The following is a 23,778-nucleotide window of genomic DNA, read 5'->3' on the forward strand; positions in this document are numbered from 1 at the left end:
CTCTCCTCCGCGGCTTCGAAGCTCCCCCCTCCGCCTCCCGCAGTCTCCGCCCGCGAAGGGGCTTCCTAGTGTGTGGAAACTTTTCCTCCTTCACGGCTCCCTCCCACTGGTGCAGGTGCCGTCCCTATTCTTTTGTCTCTGTTTTTTCTTTCTTTTTTTTTTTCTTTTGCCCTACCCAGGTACGTGGGGAGTTTCTTGCCTTTTGGGAGGTCTGAGGTCTTCTGCCAGCCTTCAGTAGGTGTTCTGTAGGAGTTGTTCCACGTGTAGATGTATTTCTGGTGTATCTGTGGGGAGGAAGGTGACCTCCGCGTCTTACTCTTCCGCCATCTTCAAGGTCCCCTCCCAATTCTCAATTTTGTCCCACAGTTCTCTACTCTGTCCCACAATCCCCCATGGCTCCCACAAATCTCTGTTCTATCCCAGAATTCCCTTTTCTCCCACAATTCCCCATCTCCCACAGTTCCTCTTGTCTCATTCAGATTTCTGTTTCTCTCTTAATTCTTTGTCTTTTCCACAATTCTGTGTTCTTTCCTAAAATTCTCTGTTGTTTTCACAATTCTCCTTACCTCCCACAATTTATTCTCTCCCCTAGAATTCCATTAACTTTCAAAATTCCCCTTTCTACCATAATACTGTCTTCTCTCCACATTTCTTTGTTCTCACAATTGTCTGTTTTTTCTGTCACTCCCACAATCCCCTTCTCTCCCACAATTCCCTGTTTCTCCCATACTTCCTGATCTCTCTCACACTTTTCTGTTCTATCCCACAATTCCATGTTCCTGCCACAATTCTCCATTCCTTCCTCAATTCTCTTCTCTCTCACAATTCCCCTTGCTCCTCCCAATTCTGTTTCTCTCACAATTCCCTTGTGCACAATTCTTTCTTCTCCCATAATGCTCTCTTCTCTCCCATAATTTTTTTGTTGTTGCTCACAATTGTCTGTTTTGTTCTTTCTCACAATTCTTTTTTCTCTCACAGTGTCCCAGTTCCCCCCCCCCGTTTCCCTATCACTCCTACAATTCCTTGTCCCTTCCACAATTCCCTTTTCATGCACAATTCTCTGTTCTTTCCAACAGTTCTCTAATTCTCTCCCACAATTTCCTGTTTTTCTCATAATTCCTAATCTATCCCACAATTCTCTGTTTTTTCCCCCAGAGTTTCCCTTTCTCTCACAAGCCTCTGCTTTTTCCCACAATTCTCTAACTCTCCCACAATTGTCTCTTCTTTCCCACAACTACCCTTGTCTCCCACAATTCAACTCACCCACAGTTTTCTGTTCTTTCTAATAATTTCCTGTTTCTCTTCCAATTCTTTTTTCTCCCCAATTCCCCATTTTCTCCCACAATTTTCCATTCTCACAATACTTGATCATCTTTCACAATTCTCTCTCTCACAGAATTCTCCCTTCTCTCCCATAATTGTTTTTTTTCTTCTACTGTTAATTCCCATCTCTCCTGCCATTCTCTGTTCTCTGTCAAAATTTCTTAGATCCCTGGAGCCCATCCCCAGGGTTTGCCAGGATCAGGCCCCTGGGTGGAAGAAGCACAGAAGGTTTGGCCCATTCAGGAGTGGCATGGCCAGAGTGTGGGAACAGAGTGTGGCCTGGGAATGAGGATGTGACACAGAAGGTAGGGTGTCAGCAGGAGGACATAGCTAGCTTTGCATGGGATATAGGTGTGGCCAAGAAGGAAAATGGGTGTGGCAGGACGAGTGTGACCCAGATGAGCTCTGTATGGCCAGGCAGAGAGGAGGGGCATGGCCATGTGGGGAGGAGTGTGGGCATGGACATGCAGGAGTGTGGTGTAAGTGGCAGGGGAATGACTCTGTCCGGGCAAAGGTGGGAAAATTCTTGGTTATGATGGAGTGTAGGTGGCCTGGGAGGGCATAGCTAAGGAGGAAAGACAGGGGGTCAATTCCTTGTCTCTGAGACAATACTCTATTTCAGTACATGACAAAAATATTTTGTAATCGTGTATTTAAAAGTATATAATTTATGCTACCTACCTATGGTTATTTGAAATCAGAAAATACATTTTTAAAGCTTTCTATCCCTTATTTTAGTGCTACTCACAATGTGTCACCCCAGTGCGTCTAGTTCACACACTTACCAGTCTGCCATGAGATGAGGACCTCGGACCAGAGGGAAAGTAAGGCACTGCTTCCTTCATCAAGAAAATCTTGCTATGAAAAATACATCATCTCAACTAAAGTTGTGCTTAGTGACAGCAGATTGGTATTTTAGTACAAACTTCGTGTCTCAGCTTGGACCTGCAGCTAGCAATTCCTGGGCTGGCATTTGAGTAGCTAGCACTGTCAGTCACTGAAGCAGTCAGTAGGCAGGCACTGAAATGGTAGAAGAGTCAATGAATCTTGAACAATATCATTCATTCAACAGTACATGTGGCGCATCTGTGATGTGCCAGGTCTTAAGTGCTGAGAACACACAGGTGAACGCACTGCACAAAGCCCTTGCTCTTAGGGAATTTACCTTCTAAGTAAACAAACAGATCAAGCAACCAATGAACAATCCAGTACACAAACAAATAATTTCAAAGTGTGAGAAACACCATGAAGAAAAACCAAGTGGTGTGACAGAGATTGAAGGGTGATGGTGCTACTCCAAGTGTGGTCCAGGAAGCAACAGATCTGCATCTCCTGGGAGCTTGTTAGAAATGCAGAATTACAGCTTCAACACCATCCCCCCACCGCTGAGTCCAAGTCTGCATTGTAACAGGCTCCCCAGGAGATCCGTGTGCACAGTGCAGATTGAGAACCCTGGATACAACCTCAGATGTGGTCGTCAGGAAGACTTCTCTAAGGGGGGGACATTTTAGCTGAGACCTGACTCATGAGAAGGACCCAGCCGTGTAAAGGTCAGGACAAAGAGTGGTCCAGACAATGGGAACAGCAAAGGAGAGCTTCCTGTGATTGGAACGAACAGGGGAAGGCCAGCGGGGCCTGCATGGGGTGAGTGACGGCAGAACGTAGGAGAGGATATGGGGACTGGAGCGTGCTCGGCTTCTTGGGGGCGGCGGGGGGGTTGCATTTTCTTCTAAGTGAGATGTGAAGCCATAGGAGGGTTTTAAAAAGAAGAGTTATTGACCCGACAACAGGGAGAATTTGCTTTTCTCAACTTCACTCTTCACCACTCTCCAGTTATGCCTGGACACCTTCACTTGGCCCCCTGCCAGCGCTGCCCTTGACCTTCACAGTCTTTGCTAAGGTCTGAATGCATGAAGGCAAGTTCCTAAGACACAGCCAGTGGGCATCCTTATAGCTCAGTGTTCCACGGGGTCTGCATGGGTTCACCAGGACTCGCCGCATCGGTACGCAGAGGGACCATGTCTGTATCATGTCTCTCTCAAGGGCCAGGGCTGCCTCTCACTCTTTGAAATATAGTAAATGCCACTGTTCTTCAAAGGGATTTGTTGCCAGTAAAATTAAATTACTGGAGGTTACCATTCTGTTTAATATTTTTAATACTATTGTAGTAACTTCAGAGAATATATTATTGCAAGTTCCAAGCTTGTGTGTGTGTGTGTTATTTATTTTTTTGATGAGACCAGGGTCTCTTAACATAAACCTCTAAAAAAATGAATTAATTTTAATTCACTGATGATAGATAACTGCCTTTTATTGTGGGTCACTCTCAACTTATCTGAACCCTAGTTCCATATCTCCAGATGTACACAGGGCATGACTGTTTGAAGAAGTTTCTCTAATTTATAGCTGAACTTATTTAAGACTGAACACTCCTTGATATGTGCCAAGTGGGCCTGGGAGGGCACTGACAGGCCTGCTATGGGACCAGTTCAGAAAACTGAAGCTTGTCCTCTGATGAACGCTGACAGGGAGATGCCCAGCCTTTTACTCTGTTTGGGGATCCATTATGTATGAGGTTTCATAGGGGGCAAGGGCTTGCTCCCCTGTGTAGCGGTGGTTCTCACGCGGGGGTGGGGGTGGGATTTTGTTACTCCCATCCCATCCAGGAGCCATTTTTGGCTGTCACGCTGGAGGTAGGGATTGCTATTGTCATCTACTGGATCAAGGACAGGAATGCTGCTAATATCCTGAAATGTACAGGACAGCTTTCACAGCACAGAGTTATCCAGCCCAAATGTCAATAGTGCCAAGGTTGAGAGACCCTGTTCTAGGCAAACCAAAGGCCAGAACCTTGCTATCCTTGATACCTGGCAGCTAGAGCATGGGCTCCTACCTCCTCAGCTTGGACAGTATATAATATAGATATACGTGTACAGGTACGTGTGTGTGTAGTTACTAAGTAACTACGTTGGGAAAATTTAACTTAATTCTCCTTTTTACCCTATTTTGTTTTAATTAAAAAATTTTTTATTGAAGTATAGTTGATTTACAATGTTGTGTTAGTTTCAGGTGTACAGAAAAGTGATTCATCTGTCTATCTATCTGTCTATGTATTCTTTTTCAGATTTTTTTCCCCTTATAGATTATTACAAGATACTGAGTATAGTTCCCTGTGCTGTACAGTAGGTCCTTGTTGGTTATCTATTTTCACCCCAGTTATTCTGAAGCTGAAATGGGGGGAAAAGCTGGTGTTTAATAGTAAACTGTTGTTGTTACTACTATTATGTTATTGTAATTAAGTTATTAGGCCAGTTGTTACCACAAGTGGGCCTTTATGGGTGAGCAGATTTGAAATGGTGGACTGAGAATGACAGGAGTGTACCACTGGTCACAACGGGTGAAACGCACGTTGCTCTGGAGAGGGGCTGTGCGGAGCAACGTGTTACCAGCCACCCAGGCAGGAAACATCAGGATAGACTTGCCTAGAGGAGTGAGAGATTTCATCCTTTCTCCCCTGTGGAAATAATTGGTAATGGATCCGGTTTGCTAATAATTACCAAAATTAAAGAGAAATGGAGCAATAATAGGGTTATGTTAATGAAATTTCCTGCTGGTATTGGATTTGCCTTTCACTTTTTAAGTATAAACCGTAGCCAAGGACCATGCAACATAATTTTTCTTTTGAGGGGAAACAACAACGTGGTAGGCTAGGTCTGAAACTACCAACTTGCCGTATAAAGAGAAAAGTAAGATAAAGAAGGCAAGAAGAGAGGCAGTAAAAGAAATGGCTGCTGATTTTGAGAAATGTCTGGGTTTAGGGGCAAGATGAGTTCATTGTTGGAAACACTGCAGTTGTGATGACAATGGTTATCAACAGTGAAATCCAAGAAGCAGTTCAGAGCACAGAACTGAAACTCAGGGAAGTGAGAGCTGGTTACAAATACAGAAACGTAAGTCATCTGGTGTGGTTGGATGGTCAGACCACAAGGATGGATGGTGATAGCCTTCACGGCTTTTGTTCTCCTTTGCTATCATTCCGTACTTACCAAAGAGTCTTCGGACTAGTTGGGTTTCCCTACTCAGAAGGGTATGCCTGGTTAGCTCACCTAAATATATTCCTGCCTCTTCAGCAGTTTTGTTTGTTATCGTAAGCATTGTGAATTAATAAATTGGAGAGAAGAAAAGTAAAAATGGAAGGAAAATCAAGAAGGTAAGTTATGAGTGGCTTTAGGAGAAGGAGGGGGAGGCTCTCTTAAGTGGTTTGGATTCACTGTAAAGTGGGATTGAAGAATTAAAGCCGCAAAAGACAAGTTGACAAACCATTCTCTACCACCACCACATCAGACACAGTTTTCCAAGAAATATGCTGTGGGGGATATTAAAATTCATACTTTAACTCTTGAATCCTAGGAACAGATGTTTGTGATATTATTTTATTGCTTGGTCTCCTTATGCATTAAAAACCAAAGATATACAGGCTCTAAATACAGAGTTATTGGTACAAATATTTAAAAGATATAATTAGAATATTATAGCAAAGGTTTGGATTTTTCTTCTCTCTCTCTCTCTCCCTCCCTCTCTTTCTCTCTCTCTCTCTCTCTCTCTCTCTCTCAGTCAGTCTGTCTCTCTCTCCAGCAATGGCAATATAAGGCTTTATAGCCAAAGAAATATACTGTGAATTATAAAGTATGAAATAAATTGTTAACAAAAATGCTAAAATATGTTACTCTGCCCCTCTTCAGTTGCACTTTCCTTGATGTTACGTCAGAAGCAGAGGCAGCCATGTGAGTAGGAAGCCTAACGCATGAGGTTATCTGAGGAGTGCTCTTTTGCCCCAAATCAGGGTTCTCCAAAGAAACAGAACCAACAAGAGATCTAGCTAGCTAGCTACATATCAAGAAATTTATTTTAAGGAATTGGTTCACACAACTGTGAGCAGTGCCAAGTATTAAATTTGCAGGGCAGGCCTGCAGGCTGGAAACTCAGCAATAAGCTGACGTTGCAGTCTTGAGTCTGAAATCTGTAGGGAAAACATTTCCTGAGCTTCTACCATGTGCTGGTTATGAAGCCAGTCTCGGAGGCCATGGGATGGGTGGGACATGTTCCCTGCTGCCTCACCAATACTCTAGGTAGTGAGACAGACACATCTTCAGATAATTTCATTTATTTCGTAACTCTATAAACTTACTGTGGGAGGATAAAGAAAATGTATTTAGCCATGGCCTTTACTCTGGAGGAGATGACCTCTGAATTGACTTTTTAAAAAACCATTTTAACTGTTTTTAAGTGTACAATTTTGTGGCATGAAGTACATTGACAATGTTGTACAAACATCACTGTGAATTGCCCTTTAAAGGCTAACTGGGGGTTATTCCGGTGTATCAGACACTGTTAGATGCAATATAACATCTGTTCTGTCCCTGCCTACATTTTTTTTTTACACAAGTGGTAGCATACTTCACATAGAGTTTTCACCCTTGTTTTCTTCAGTTAAAATATCTTGGAGGTTTTCCATATTGATACATAAAGCATTCCAGTTTGATTTTATTTAACAGTTCTACGCTGTCCCATTGTATAGATTAATATAATTTATGTAAGTGGTCTCTTAATAGTGAACAAAATTTAATTGTTTCTAATGCATTCCCATTACGAACAATGCTGCAATGAATAATATTGTAATACTTACATTTTTTCTCACATGTGAGCAGATCTGTGGAATAAACACCTAGAATCAAAATGACTCGCTCCAGAGGAAGTTGCTTTTATCTTTGGTAGGCATTTCCAAATTACCCTCAATAGGTGGTTGTACCAGTCCCTCTCAGAATGTATGAGAGAGCCCATTCCCTCACACCTTCATCAATACATTGTATTGCTTTTTGTTACTGATTTTGTAGGAACTATTTACATAGTAAGGAAATTAACTCTTTTTCCGAAGTATGAGTGTGTGAGTCTGCTTGGGCTGCCATAACAGAATAAAACAGACTGAGTGGCTTAAACAACAGAAATGTATTTTGTTCTCGAGGTCAGAGGTTCAAGATCAAGGTGCCGTCAGCGTTGGTTTCTGGCTTCCTGGCTTGTAGACAGCTGCTTTCTTGGCCTCTTCTCTATGCATGTGGAGAGAGGGAGCTCTCTGGTATCTATTCCTGAGAGGACACCAGTCCTATCAGATTAGGGCCACGCCCCTAAGACTTCATTTAACTTTTGTTACCTCCCTGAAGACCCTATCCCCAAACATAGTCGTATTTGGGTTAGGACCTCAACGTACAAATTTGGAGGGGGAGCACACAATTCGATCCATAACAATGAGTTAGAAATATTTTCTCAGTCATTTTTCTTTTGTTTTTGTTTGTGGTTAATTTTGCTTTGAGTAATTTTTATGCACCTTAATTTCACAGTCTTTTCTTATATGGTTTCTGGGTGTTGGGGTGTCGTTAGAATTACTTTCATTTAAGTCCTAAATGAATTCTTCTACGATTTTTCAAATTTATAAAAATTTTGCCTTTTTACTTTATTTTATTTTTTTTTACAAACCCTTGTGTCGAGGGCTGACTTTCAATAGATCGCAGCGAGGGAGCTGCTCTGCTATGCCTTTTTACTTTAAACCCTTGATGTATTTGAAATTTATTCTGGTGTAAGGAATAAAGTACAGCTCTAACCTCCCCTGTGTTTTTCAGTTACTCAATTGTCTCAGGACTATTTTTTTCAATAAACCATCCCCCCATATCCCCCTACACACATACAGAGATTTGAGATATCATCTCATTATTAAGACACGAAATTCCCATGTATACTCAGATCTGTTTGTGGACTTTTTACTCCGAGCCATTATTATGTCCATGAACAACACACCAATATCATGTTAAAGTACTGGGACCATCTGGCAAGTCATTCTTCTCTCATTATTCTCCTTTTTTCAGAATTTTTCTTGATACTTTTGCTTGTTTATATTTCTGAATGAAATTTGGAGTTGGCTGGTCAAGTTTTTTATTTTTGTATTTTTTTTGAAAATCTGGATGGTAATTTTACTGGGATTATGTTAAATTTATATATATAGGAAAACTAGAAGTCTTTAGAAAAATGTGTCATCCTATGCATGAATATGCAGTGCCCTCTCCAGATGTTCAAGTCTTCTTTTGTGTCCCTCAGTGCAATTTTAAAGTGTTTCTTAAAATCATTTTAAAGTGTTGAGTTTATTCCTCGGTATTTAAACTTCGGTTTTGCAATGTAAGGGAAATCTTTTCCTTTTTTATATCTTCAAACTTATTATTGGTACATTTATGAAAGCTGTTGACTACATTCGACTTCTGTTTTGCAATGTTTTGAATTCGTGTGTTTTCGTTAGTCTTATTTTTTGTTTCTTTATCTTGGATTTTCCAGGGATTCTTTCATATAATCTCAACTAATAATAATTTTACCTCTTCATTTCTAACTCTAATGCCTGTAATTTCTTTTTTCTGCTAATTGCAAAAAAGTTAGGACTTCGCAGCAAAATATTAACTAATAGAAGTGGTTGTGGACATTCCTAATTTTTGTGGGAATGTGTCTAGTGTTATTTATCCATTAAGCATTGGGTTAACTTTTTAGATTGGCATATAGTTTTTTTTTTAACATGTTCAAGAAATATCCGTCTATCTCTTTTTATTCCAAGTTTTAACAAAATCAACAAATGCTTTGGTGAATGGGCTTCTGTAGAAGATGATAGAGGGGTTGATTTGTTCATCTGAGTCAATGTGAACTGAACCAGCACAGGTAGAAAGAGGAGTCCAGAGGCAGAGGTGACCATGGGAGCATCGATTGCTGAGAAGCACCATATAACTTAGGGAAACTGGATCTTCTGAGGACCTGGAGATTCAAGTGAATCAGATCTTGAGCCCCAGGCGGTAGGAAGGCCAGGCCTAGCTGACAAAGGCTTACACTTTGCTTAAGGGTAAATCTATTAAATATTGTGCAAAATGTGGTGAGCTGATACTAAAACATTCTATGGTCTGAAAGTGATATGTGTGTGTCTGTGTATCTGTACAATTGCTTTTGATTTTCTAGTTTAGACCATTGCTTCTCATACTTTACTGGGTGTATATATCCCTCAGGGATCCTGTTAAAATGCAGATTCTGATTCGCTTACTCTGGCTGGGGCATGAGAATCTGCTTTTGTATTTCTCACAAGCACCCAGGTGATGGCAGTGCTTCTGGTCCAAGGAGCACACTTTGGATGGCAAGGCTTTCGAGTACCCTGTGTGTTGTCCGTAGAAAGAAATACAGAGATTGAGAGTAAGCATTCAGAAACTTTTGTAGCAGTTTAAGAGAGTAATTTTCTTTCTCATGAATCTGAGAATAAAGAAATTTGGCGTACATTTGCTTTTTATTTCATTCCATTAGTAATTTTTTGGTTTTGGTTTTTACAAAAATATCAGTGGGCAATTGATTAGAAATTAAAAAAACAAAACAAGACAACCAGTCCTTCACTACGGATAGTTCCAGAAGCATTACTTTAAAGTACCTCCTCCTGAAGGAAAATTGATTATCTTTCTTCTCTCACGTGGAAGCAGGAACATCTGTCTAAAGTTTTCAGTTACCCCAAATTAATTCAGCTTGATAATTAGGGAGTAGAAGAGATGAGTATGACTATTCTACTGTTTACAATCGTAATATAATTAACCCCTAGCTTTATCTGAATAATTTCAATAATAATTATCAATGACAATAATATACTTGCTTTATTTTTTAAAATGCCTTTGTAATTGCTCAGAGTGGCCTCATACTTGATTCCATTGCTTTTTGCAGGGTTGTAGCACTGAGCACTGAGCCCCCTGAGGTGAGAAAGGCTTGTGTGGCACTGATGCGGTTTGAAGGTCACCTACAATGTGATATGTTTATCCTCAGGTGAGTCTGCTATGGTGCTGGAAATCCTAGTACCAAAAAGTGACTGCTAGAATGAAAATGGGCTACTACTCCGTGGGAAACAGCCTGAAATATATATTTTATTGTATCACATGAACTAGAAACAATTGATTGCATATTATACTAGTGGTTAAATACTTAAAAGAGATTTCCACTTCTGGGAACTTCCTTGGATTTTGTGTTGTCGTTCTGTGTTCATACGCTTTGCTCTCTGCGAACACTTGACAATATAGATGAGAATTGTGTGGTGGGAAAAGGGCTAAATTTAAGAATGTTCTATCCATTTAAAGGTTTCCTGAAAATTGTGTGTGTGTGTGGGGGGGGCGGGTGTTATTTTATTTTAACAGAGAACAGCTCAGTCTGGCCCCCAAAGTACCACAGGAAAACACTGAAAACCATCACTGTGAACTATTAACTCCAATAGATTACATTTGTTTAAAGTCACATCACTGAAAACAAACTTCAAAAGTGTGCTGAGGGCATTCATTAAGGACAAGTGAGCATTTAATTGGTGGGTGGTGTTAATTAGGGAGATAGCAGGTCCTTGTAAGAGAATTCTTTTCTCTACCTCTCCTTTCTTTCTTTATTGTTCTCTCTTCTCCCTCTCTCTCTCCCCTCCTTCTGGCCTTCCCCCCTTCCTTCCGTCCTTCTCTCCCGCTACTGCCCCTTCCCTTCCTTTTAACAAATTATTGAGCACCTCCTATGTGCAAGATATTATGCTAGACAGGAAAAAAGAGAGAAAAGATAGACTTTGACACTAATAATGAGGCCCCCAGACCACCAGGATTTGGGATACTTGAGCAAAAGAGATTTGATGAAGTTTATCCTCCAAAGGTAAGGGGAGACGGGTGGTCAGAGGAGGAGAACGTTCTGGCCGGAAAGGAGTCAAGATCTGAGTACAGAAAGCTGAAGGACACACATTTCCGCTTTGGGTTTAGGAGTGGCGGGAACGCTTGGGGTGTAGGAGGTTAGCACCAGGTCAGTATTATATCTAAAGGACTATAAGCCTGGCCTCTAATTGAGAAGGGGTGTGGAGGCAGGGTCTAGCAGGTGGTGAACCAAAAGAATTTACTGGGATCTGAAAAATAAGCTGAAGTAATAACCCCATCGTGGGCAGGCAGGCGAGAACCTTCCCCTTCCTGAGGTGAAAGTAAGCCTCCTGCGTCTGGACTTGCTTCCCTAAATTCCACCTCCTCCTTTTCTCGAAAATGAGGTGAAATAATACCAGCCACAAAAAAGCATTGACTCTATATAACGTGAGGCTGTGATCTTATTACGTTATAAAAGTGTCCCTTGGCTGTTTCATAGGTTATAGCTGCTCTCTCCCTCAAAGTAGTTTGTGTTTTTGGAATCCCACGTAGCCCACATTTTGTTTTTCAGAGAAAACATTCAATGGCTGTGGCCGAATGAGGTCTCACCTCTACCCCCAGGCAACCAAGGCCCACTAGGTCTCTAGGCCCACTTGATGCTAACCGCTGAGAGTCTTTTCTGGATTTGGCGATTTGGTACTGGTTATTTCCATCTGCTCTGAGAATGAAGCCTTAGAATAGAGACCATACTGAGAAAATCTTAAAAGTTTCTTTCGCTTTGAGAATCATGAAAGCAGGTAGTACATCTTACCCATCTTCTGTCCTTGGTACCTCACACAATGTCTGACACATACGTAATGTACAGCCGGATGGATGGAGGTGCCCACAGTGTGCTACCAGGAGGCTGCAAAATTATTGTTGCAGTGAAGAAACACTTTTTTTCCCTTTTGTTTTCCACAGGATATCTTCCTAAACCTGTCTAAATGGATGGGTGGGAGGATGGACAAGGGGATGGGATGATAGGTGAGCGGACGGGTGGGGGATGAATTCAATGTTACACCATCAGTTCCTACTGACCATGGAGACTCTTCAGTATCATTAAACTATCTCTGTATGATGACTCGGGGCAACTCTATCACCTGTTTCTGAGTTTCACTTGGTTAAAGTTTGAAATCATGAAATTCCATTCATTTGATTCTGCCACTTTGTGTATTAATCTGCTGCAGGTTTTGACAACCTAACAGTGATAATTTCTAGTTATTTGTGTGGGTTTGATGTTGGCTTTTACAAAGTTTTATATACATGGCTTGTAAACCTTCATATTTTTTGGCTTTAAATGATTTCTCACCTTCTAGGACAATGTTATAAAACATTTTATGGTGGAAAAGTTTACAAAGGGGTAGCATGAGTTTAAAAATTATAGTCAATGACAGTGATTTCATTGAACCAGAAAAATGGAAACCCTGATCTAGATCCTCTAAATTAAAAACAAAAGTGCATTTGGGGTAATCACTTTAATATTGGACTGTACAGCTATGATAGGTAGGAATTTTTTCCAAAGGGCATCCTCATTGGTGAGATCTGTCAATTGCATGATTCTTGTCAATTGCATGAATCTACGACCCTGTGACCCAGAGGTTATAAACTCAACATTACTAACACACTTCCACACACACATTTCATAATCTTCAGTGTGAGAATTTTTTTTAAAAAAAATTTTAAACAGCTTTGGAGGGAAGAATCTTAACCTAAAGCTTTTTGAGTAACTAACAAAAAGACTTAGGAAACTGCCACTGGGGGGCGATGGAAGTTCAGAAACTGCCCTGCTAGTCCCTAAGGCATTGGAGCACTTCAGCTGGTTTATTTATTCAAAGCTGGAATTTGGACTAGCGAACCACCAAGCTCAGGGAAATTCCTGGATAAGGAACACAGTCCTGGGAAAAACCTACCAAAGATGGAATTAGCACCTTGGCGGACCGCCTTTAACACAAAGAGCTTTCCTTCCTTGTGCATCTTAAAAACTGACTTTAGTTCCCATCAGTTAGAAACAGAGGAAGCCAAGTTAAACTGCAAAGAAATGAGACAACAAAGGAGGGTGCTTATTTATCAGGACCTGCAAACACATGTAAGCGCATAGTTTAAACGGCATTAAGGTATCTCCCAGCCTCTTGGATCAGAGTTTTGGCTGGTGTGGGTGGGCCTCAGTCAGGAACTTTCCTGGGGGAGGAGGGAGGTTGTAGAGTTTATCTCAGGAAACTCTCAGTCATAGCTAACACTTCAGGTGACAAAGAATCTAGTGAGGCAGAGTTTAGATGGGTTTAGAAAGGTATCTTGTGGAAAACAAAGGAGAAAAACATGTGTCTTCACTGAAGGGGCAATTCTGCAGCCACTTGGTGGTGGGCTGTGGGTTTTATTTCTCCTTCCCGGTTACCTCTGCGGTGCTTGGGACCACTGGTCGGATTGGGGTCCAAACCTGGCCCCAGACTTTGGCATTCCCACTCCATTCAGCATTATCATTGTTGGGGGTCCACTGATCTTGCTTGGTTTTCTCTTCTTTCCCAAGATTGATACCATCAGTGTCAGCAGCACAAGGATGTTTGTCCCGCTTCCACTCCAAGAAGGGCCAAAGGACAGGGAGAAGTAGAACGTAAGAAAGCAAGTCCAGAATGCACTTTTGTGCATAAGAGAAGGCATAAATATATCCAAGGGACTGTGTTGCACCCCATGTCCCATAGGTTCTCCGTTTCTAAAGCCCTCGAACCTAGCAGAGGGATGGCCCGGGAGTTCCAAGATTGCAGCTCAGATGAGGACCCATGGATCCCAGAGCTCAGTGCCTGGTGCCTGCTGGAAGCTGCTGGTGCATGTTTCTGAGGACACTCAGAAATCTATCTGGAAGCATGTTATATCAGTGAGGACATTTGAGTGAGAAGCCCAACTTGAATTAGTCAAGCAGAAAAAGGAATTTATTGGTTCACATCCCTAGGAAGTCCAGGGGTGGGGAAGGCTTCGGGAAGGGCTGGATCTGGGGGCTCTGCCTCCCTCTCTCAGCCCGGTGTCCATCTGTGTGACAGTCTCTCTCCCAACTTCTTTAATATCCTGGGTAATTAGCTCCTATCAGGTCACATACTTTCTTTCGGATCAATGACTCTGTTGAGGGGTAGAACAGGGTAATATGATTTGCGGGGGCCCCGAGGGTTGTTACTGATAGCCCACCTAGGACCACATGAAATGGGAGAGAGGATGTTCCTCAGAGGAATTGATTCTGGACAGACTAAAGCAGCAGGAATCTACATGCAAGTAATTTGTCTGTGTGGACAGGAGATCAAGAAGTCAAATAATAATGAGATCAGTTAGCCAACAGTAAAATTAATCCCAATTGTAGTTTTGCTTCCTTAAATTCTACCATAGGCCTAATGAAAAGGCTCTGGATTCTTGAGTAAGTAAGTTGGGGAATGTCTCTACTAATTCCAAGAGGATCTAGGAACTGTTTTCTATTGGCAAATGCCTCTATCAAAAGGAACCTGAGTTGTAATCAATGCAATAAGGAAAGCACCATGAGTTCAATATCGGATGCTGAAAAGAAAAGGGAACATACTGTCTAATAACGAAAAGGACCAACAACTGCATTTGGGACTAACAGTCCTGAAATTATCCCTGGAAACCCCTTAAGGTCTCCATAATTATTGCAAGGCTCCCTTAATTCAAGTGATCTGCTTTCTATGTAAATCCTAATCATACAAAACACATGCCCCGGTGCAAAACATAAACTGAAACAAAGTAAAATTGCAAGAAACTGAGCGCCTAAAATAGCTTGCAGCAAACACTGATAGGGTGTGATTGGAGACAGCAGGGCATTTGGGCCTGGGTGACAAAAAGGGTCTGCAAGGCTGAGAGGGTTGTCGGAAGCCATTGTGCTGAGAGCCGACATCCACCCACAGTTGCAAGGTCTAAGAGGAAAGCCCTAGGCGCTGCGGCGGGGTGGCCTGGAAAGGCTACCTTTCTGAATGTTCTGTTCCCATGTCTGAGTTCTCTCGAGCTCCCTCCCTGCGAGCTGTGAATCTGGAAGTCACTTCTGCTCCCAGTGGAGTGGCAAGAATACCAACCTGTGGAGTCATCTGTGGGTGGGACGAACGATCATATACCGGTCTAACCCAGGAGTTGGCACACTTTTTCTGTAAAGGGCGGGAGAGTTAGTATTTGGGGCTTTGTGAGTCCTAGTCTCTGTCTGGAAATTACTCGGCTCTGCAGCTGCGGGCAATATGTGGCTGAATGGGCGTGGCCACAGTTAGCTACCTCTAGTCTAATTGGTACTTCTTCCCCGTTCTCGAAGTGTTAGCTCCTCCTTCTATGGACTGAATTGGGTTCCACCTCCCCACCCCCCCACCGCTGCCAAATTCATGTGTTGAAGCCCTAGCCTCAGGTGTGATTGCACTTGGAGAAGGTTTTTTTTTAAGGAGGTGATTAAAGTTAAGTGAGATCATATGAGAGGGGTGCTAATTGGATAGGACTGGTGTCCTTATAAGAAGAGAAAGAAACACCAGAACCTTCCCTCTCCACCGTGTGAGGACACAGCAAGGCAGTCATCTGCACGCCAGGAAGAGAGCTTTTATCAGAAACCAACCCCGATGCCCCTTGGTTTGGGACTTGCAGCTTCTACGACTGTAAGAAACTCAATTTCTGTTGTTTAAGCCCCCTAGTCTGTGATGGTTTGTAAGGGCGGCCCCAGTAGATTAAAACAATGATGCACACATTAACTGTATGAATCTTGTTGTCACTTTAAATGTCTTTCTTCTCTCCCTCTCTCCTTCCTTCTTCCCTCCCTCCCCCCCTTGCTTCCTTTCTTTTTAAAATTTTTTACATCACTCAAATGGAGGTAAAAACATCTGCCCTGCTTATCCAACAAAATTTTTCTGAAGCTTAAATTAAATAAAAAACATGAGGTAGGGCTTCCCTGGTGGCAGAGTGGTTGAGAGTCCGCCTGCCGATGCAGGGGACACGGGTTTGTGCCCCGGTCCGGGAAGATCCCCCATGCCGCGGAGCGGCTGGGCCCGTGAGCCATGGCCGCTGAGCCTGCGCATCCGGAGCCTGTGCTCCGCAACGGGAGAGACCGCAGCAGTGAGAGGCCCGCGTACCGCAAAAAAACCCCAAAAATACAAGATACAATATACTACAAGCAAATATTAAAGTATTGCTGTTTAAGCTCAATCACCTCTATTTGCAGATGTAACCTAGCAACTCTGGACTCAAATGTTGAGGGCTTCCCCACCAAGCGAGGTTACTTGGTCAGTGGAGTGGTGTTTGTGTTTCCTTGCCTGCGGGCTTTTATTTTTTTGAGAGGCGGGGGAGCTACAAGGAGGCTAGGAGAAGAAAACATAAAAGGATTCTGGTTCTAGTCCGTGGTGGAGAGGTAAGGGAGGTTGGGCTCAGAACTCAGAACAACTGAATGAAGAAAATAATTACAGACTCTGAACAACGTCAGGGAGAAAACCAGGGTCACGTGACAGAAGTTACAGGCCTGGGACTGGCTGTAGACGAAATAAACAGTCTTTATGGCCTCTTCGTCTTCCCTCTCATCTTTTCTTCCCTCAACCCTCATCTCCAAGGCTTTCAAGCTCCTAGTTTCTCATGAAAATGTTGAATGAGGATGCTGTTCTTTTCTTCGGTATCATCCGTCACCTACAGTTCACAGTAATAGTAATGACTATTGTTAATTGTGTACTTCTGACCTGGGCACTACTATGCTAGGCATTTTTTGTAATAAACTTTTAAAATTACAGTAGTTTGAGATCTACAGAAAGTTGCAAAGCCATAAAGAGAATTCCCATACACTGCACACACCGTTTACCCTATGACTAACGTCTTACATGAGCCTGGTGCATTTGTACAAGCAATAAACCAATTTTGATACATTAATATTAACTTTCATTCTTGATTTGAATTTTGTTAGTTTTTACCTAGTGTCCTTTTTCTATTCCAGGACCCCTTCCAGGAGGCCACATTGCAGCAGATCATCCTGTCTCCTTGGGCTTCTCTTGGCTGTGCCAGTCTCTCAGGCTTTCCTTGTTTTTCAAGACCTTGACAGTTTGGAGGAGGAGTGGTCAGGTATGTTGTAGACTATCCCTCAACTGGGATCAGTCTGATGTAATGCATTATTTTTTACTCTGATGGCTAAGCTTCAGTGTTGGGATAAATTACTTCGTCGTTACAGATGAAAATATTGAGGCACAGAGAGGTCAAGGAACTTCCCCAAAGTCACACAGCTAGCAAATGACAGAAGCAGTGATCAAACTCGAGGTTGACATGACCTCATGCCACACACTTACTTGGCCTCCCCAGCTCCTTTCTGCTGAATTCTTGACATTGAAATAGTTCCTTTCAAGGCTACCAGGGTGATGCTTTTTGTAGCTGTTCTTGCATACAGTTTTAAACAATTTACTGGTATGTTTAATTAGGTTCGAACATTTCTCCAGTCGGTTATTTGCTGAAGTATTTGTGTCACTTCAGTGGCTGCTTTCTTAGGGCACTTGGTTAATTCAGAAGGAACGTCACTAGAAAGTATTAAAGAACTTGTGTTTCTAGGCGTGGTTCTCAAACTGTGCTCACCTGGCGCCCAGGATGGTCACCTGGGCTGCTCGTTAAACACGCACTTCGCCGGGGTAGGATGACCCCCTGGCCTGGTTTGCCCAGAACTGACCCGTTCCCAGGATGTGGTGCTGAAACCCAAACCGGGACAGTCCAGGCAATCCAGGATGGCTTGTCATCCTACCACAGCGTTCCTAGGACTTGCTCGGGCCCAGCAATCTGCTTTTAAACAAACTATGCAAGGGGTTATTCTGTTAAACATACAGAAGTTGGAGATCCACTGCGTCGGATATGGGAACGAATTGCTGACATTGCTGGGGACGGGTTTCTGGAGACACTGAGAAAACCTCGATTTCCATCTGTTTTGCTATGTTTGATTCTGCCTGGAGCTGAAGTAGAATAATATCACCCAGCCTCCAGCCCTGATAACATCAGTGGGGTGCTTTTGCCCTCTAGGTAAGAAATACGCACTACTTCTCCAGTTCCACCTTTGAGCTGAGGAATGATGGGAGCTCTTAAACGATGTAAGGTCTTCAGGAGGTCATTATGTATCAGTTGTGATTAATGAATCTGTATTAACCTGCGGCGGTGGTTCTCAACCCTGGCGGCTCAGTAGAATCACCAAGGAGAGTTGAAAAATCCTAATGCCCAGGTTCATCCCAGACCAACTTCACCAGAATCTCTGGGATGGGAGCCCAGGCACCAGTAATTTTATAATTGGAGAACCGTGGCTCTAAAGCAGTACTGTCCAGTAAAAATAATACGTGAGGCGTTATTTTCTAGTAGTCATATTTTTAGAAAGTTAAAGAGAAGCACGTGAACTTTAAGAATGTATTAAATTTAACTCAGCATATCTGAAATATTAACCTGTAATCGTTCTAAAAAATTATCAATGACATGTTGCAGGCATTTTTTCATGCCACATCTTTGAAATCTGGTGTGTATTTTACACTTAGAGCACTTTCTCAATTCAGATAGTAAATTTTCATCAGAAATACTTGATCTGTCTTCAGATTCGTATATCTGAGTTGTTCCCAACATGTTTAGAAGTACTCCAGTAATGGAATCAAGTATTAGCTTTTAAATTCACATTTTGATAATTAAAATAAAAGCAGTTTCTCAGTCTCACTGATCACATGTCAGGTGAATAGACAGGTGGCTAATAGCTCTTGTCGTGGGTAGCACGGATCTAGGCCACTGCTTCTCAAACTTGAATGTGTACATACAAATCACCAGGCAGCGTGGTTAAAATCTAACTTCTGATTCAGGAGATGTGGGGTGGAGCCTGAGACTCTGCATGTCTAACAAGCTCCCCGGTGATGCTGACGCTTCTGATCCTGCGACCGCACTTTGAGTAGCCAGGGACTACAGTAATCTTGAATGAGGGCCGCCTCAACTGATTTCTCTACTTGCTTAGTGGTATTCTCTCATTTCAAAGGCTAAGAAATGTGTGTTGGTATGAATATATATGAAACAGGTAGGCATACGTACACACGTTATGTATCTGAAGTATACATAGGTGTGTGTGTGTGTGTGTGTGTATGTGTATATATTTATATATAAAACATCTGATTGTGTCTAGACACACGAATAAGCTCCGCAAAGAGAAGGAACGCTTGAGTACTACATGTGTTATTTGTCTTCTTCACTTTCTTTCACATTCAGCTTGATCTTCTTTGGTTCACTGGAACTGAACAACAGCTGAATGTTTAATCTTGATTTAAGTCCCTATATTCCTTTGTTTGCTTTTTTAAAATGAGTGCAGTAGGTTTCTGCATTGTGTTTCAGTGTTTGAAGTTATTTAAAAAGTATTTGATGACCCAGGCTCTGTGGTTTTGTGTACAGTGCAGAGTAAATCCCAGTTCCATTTGCTTCCCCTGTGCTCGTACGTGGAAATTGTGTGCCTCAGTACTTGTATTTATTTCTACAGATGATTTTTATTCTTTTCTAGACATCAGTATGGAAAGGTTATGTATTACTTTTGAAGTGTTGTTTCAACATGTATTTAATTATTCAATTCAGTTGGTTCCTCTGAGCCAAAGCTTATTTGAGCCAAAGCTGATTTAACTCCTATGCCAGGTTCCAAAAAACAGATAAACAAACAAACAAAAAATCCGAAAAACAAAAACTAAAATTGAGTTCTCTTTTTGAGGATTTATAATCTGAGTAAGTTATCTGAGTATAAATAGCAACGAAAATCATAGTGAAATTGGAGGAATTGGTCATGCTTCTCCCTTTATTGTCCTTTCGTTTCTTTCTGAACTCAGACAAAGGAAGATAGGAAGAACGTAGCTATTAAAAACTTCGGGGGAAAAATCCAGAGGATAACCCATTAAAATTGAAGGAAATAAAATGAGTAAGAATAATTGGGTCTCTCAAAGCAGGATTTTTTACTTTAATCCTTGTTTTAATTGTATTATCTACTATTGGGCATGTGAAGTGGGGAAGTTCTTTTTCTTTATGGGATAGATTCTTCTGTATACCCTTACAGATCCCAACAGTTACAGATCCCAGTAATTACAAGGTATGGCATCATCCATGAAAATGGCTATTAATTCAAAAGCTGAATTCACTGGGCTAGACTCAAGAGGAGTCAAAAGTCCCAAGGGAAATCAAGGTGGAGCTGAATGTTAAATGAATATTCTCTTTATTTTTGTTTAACTGCATGGGTATCTCTGGGTTAAGTTAGGAGTATGCTACATTTTTTATTTCCTGTGCATCAAACTGCATTTAATTATAGCTAACAATAATAGCTAATATTCATTAACTGCTTAAAATGTCAGGGCCTTAATTACTTTATTTGCATTATTTTATTCTCATAATAACTTCATGATGTAGGTATTGTCAAAGTATAATTTTTAAAGAGCTAAAAACAGGGGTCTCACACAAATAGAGAATGAATGCATGTCAAGAATTTACTCAACTCATTAATAATGGAAACCCTAAGAGGGTTAAGATGATGCGAAGAGCATTTTGAAGAATTTGGTATTTATAGACATTCTGAGGGGAAAAACAGTGTGTTGGAATAATATTGCTAGGATAGATTCAAAACTGGTTAACATGCTACAGGGCAATAAAACTACAACCTTTGAGGTTACCTTTACCACTGGGCAAAAATCTGTGAATTAACATGTGACTTCAGAGCATATGAATTCTAATGAAATAAAAGAAAGTCAAACGCAAATACATTCCCTGGGTAATTAACTCTTCAGTAGGCAGGTTAGTACCCCAGTAAGATTTTTATTTTTTAACATCTGTATTGGAATATAATTGCTTTACAGTGGTGTGTTAGTTTCCGCTTTATAACAAAGTGAATCAGTTATACATATATCCCCATATCTCCTCCCTCTTGCATCTCCCTCCCTCCCACCCTCCCCATCCCACCCCTCCAGGCGGTCACAAAGCACCGAGCTGATCTCCCTGTGCTACGCGGCTGCTTCCCACTAGCTAGCTATTTTACGTTTGGTAGTGTATATATGTCCATGCCTCTCTCGCTTCGTCCCAGCTTACCCTTCCCCCTCCCCGTGTCCTCCAGTCCACTGAGAGAGGGTTTGGAAACTGGTATTCTAACTGGATATTTTGGGGGCTTTTATTGGCAAAGATTATTCAGATGATAATATTTTGACCATTTTTTTCCTCTTTTTAAAAAGAAACCTCATTATCCTTTGCCCATTAAAACACCTGTCATTAAGGAGAATGCTTCTCAGTTGGCTTCTTACGGACGGGGGTAGGGCTTGCACTGAAACATCATGCATATCCTTGCCCTTGACCACAAGCACACATTTGAGAACTGGCTGGCTAGGGGAGTTAGACTTTGAAGTCCTGAAATAGGCTCTTCCTTGGTACAAAGCAAGATATGTTCATGCAGAATCTAAATCCACGAACCCTAGTCTATAATCAACTCAGCTACCCAGCTTAGATCACAGGGAGCTAATACGTGCCTTTTAGGTGCAATTTGAATGAAGATCTTATCTCTAAAATCTAGATCTTAGAGAGAGAGGAAGAGAGAAGGAGATGATATTAATTGAAGGTGAAGCTAAATTTTGTACCCATTGAGAAGACCAGGAACCAGATTTAAAGGTTAAAACATGGGCTCCACTCCTTTCCTTGGTACGCCGAACCCTGATCTGTTTGCCTCGCTTGAGCCAGGCAGTTGCCAAAAAGTGGGTCACTAGAGTGGGTGAGACCTTGGGGTCTGTTGGGGCCCTGGGAGCTGGAGAGACCTAGGCTGGACTACTGCACACGGGTCACCTGACGATGACTGGTGGGTGGCACGTCCCAGCTTGGTGTTCAGAATGCATGATGATCCCACTCGAGTGTTCTGGGTTCATGTGATCCCCATGAGTAATAAAAGAAGCCGGGTATAAGAGCTAGCAACGGTCATGTGACCAGTTGTAGAAATGAGGGTTGTGTTAAGGCATTTTTCTTCCAGTTTTGATATGGATATCTGTATATATCAATAAAATGTATCCTTCTCTTTGTTATGTAATATAAGGATTGAGTTAAACCTGTATTTCAATTTTTAAATTGCACAGTAGGAAAGAGCTATTGTGACTGAACTGCAAGACAGCCATCAAACATTTATTGATAAAATAACAAACAGGACTTGGTGGCTCCGCCTGGGGGGAAAGCTTGAGTGAGTTTGCGGTGGATAGGGAATCGTTGCATCAAGTAGAACAGAAGCATTATGTTGTTTATTTGGAAGTTAAAAATGGGTAAAGGGAGACGGTATGGATGCCACATTGACAAAGGGCTGGAATGTGGTGGCTTAGTCATGATCAAGTACAATACGTATCACTACCTCCCCTTCTAAGATCTCTTCTACATCTTTGAGAAGCCAGGTGGGCATGACATCCCTTCCAGTCTCCTTCCCTATAGGGTCCTGAGTTAGAGTTTGCCAAAGGGAGTAACATAAGCTTTTTTTCGGGTGAAAGGAATAGAAGCGATTATGTCCAGGGGTGATTGCAGCTGGATGTTGGGCAGGCAGGAGACTCACAGTGGCTTTTCAGGGAGTGATGGAGAACGAAGACGCTTTGGTGATGCAGACTGACACAGTTGCTGAGAGGTTGCTCATAGATTCTTGCAAACTGGAAAAATTCCTGTAGTGCTTTTGATAACCACCCACACTATGGTGATGGGCTGATGGATTCAGTGCGTGCTTCCCTGCTCTTTGGTAGTGACCTTCTTTTATTGTTTTTTTGTTTTTGTTTTTTCCATTTTGGAGTCGACTTGCTTGATCCCACTCTCCCAGATATTCCAACCCTGATATAAGCCCGAATTCGTGTATTGACTTCTTTATTCCTGGGATGTTTAGAATGACTTTATTTTCCTGATTGAATCTAAGCTTATGCAGATAGTTTGAGAAGTGCATCTCAATGGTTGATTTAAGGAACATGCTGTTGGAACACTGTGAAGATGCACACAAGAATCGTAGGTAGTGCTGAGCATGTTTTAAAAATACAGGGAATGGAAATAAAAATAAATAAAGATACAGGGAATGAAGAAACACTATAATTTTCAATTGGATCTAAAGATTGGCATCTTCAGTCTGTTTTGGAGAGACATGTATGTTTCATCCCAGGGGTAAGCAAACTATGGCTTGTGAGCTAAATCCAGCCTGTCACCTGCCTTTATAAAGTATTATTGGAACACAGCTCTGCCTTTTTTTTCTCTTTTTTTACTTTTTGACTATGACTGCTTTCCCCATAATGGCAGAGATCCTGGGGCACACAAAGCCAAGAACGTGTGCAGTTTGGCCCTTTACACAAAGTTTGCTGACCCCGCTATTCTCCGAATTCCTACTGCCTTCAAAAATGGAAGCTTTTTTTCTCTGGCATCATCAACTTAGCTCACTTGGTGGGACTGGACTAAATAAAAACATTAATTATTTGGCAAAGAGATTGAGGACGTCTTCAGAACCTTATACCTGGCTCCAAGTACCCGCTTACTAACACTTCAAACTAGGCATTGCAACATGTCATTTTTATGAGGCTGAGTTCCTCCTTAATCATTTTGACTACCTTTGCAGTGTGTCCCTCCCTGCATTGCTTAAGGTAAGCGAATAGGCTCTTGCTTGCTGCCTTACGTGGTTCCCGGAAGTGTCATCAGCATGAGGACGGTTCTGAAGGATACCTTTGCTCTCTAAGTGGAATTGTGTCACAGATGC

The 23,778-nt window shown here is 41.9% G+C and overlaps 1 protein-coding gene across 1 annotated transcript in view; it reads left to right on the forward strand.

Moving 5' to 3' along the window:
* Positions 1-23,778, forward strand: part of MID1 (midline 1) — a 651,564-nt gene that overhangs the window by 15,020 nt on the left and 612,766 nt on the right. The window contains exons 2-3 of the mRNA XM_060136812.1: positions 10,105-10,203; positions 17,008-17,132. The gene's annotated coding sequence lies outside the window, so the exon portion shown is untranslated. The remainder of the gene's footprint in view (positions 1-10,104; positions 10,204-17,007; positions 17,133-23,778) is intronic.

This window comes from Lagenorhynchus albirostris, chromosome X (genome assembly GCF_949774975.1).
Source record: "Lagenorhynchus albirostris chromosome X, mLagAlb1.1, whole genome shotgun sequence".
In the NCBI taxonomy this organism is placed as follows: domain Eukaryota; kingdom Metazoa; phylum Chordata; class Mammalia; order Artiodactyla; family Delphinidae; genus Lagenorhynchus; species Lagenorhynchus albirostris.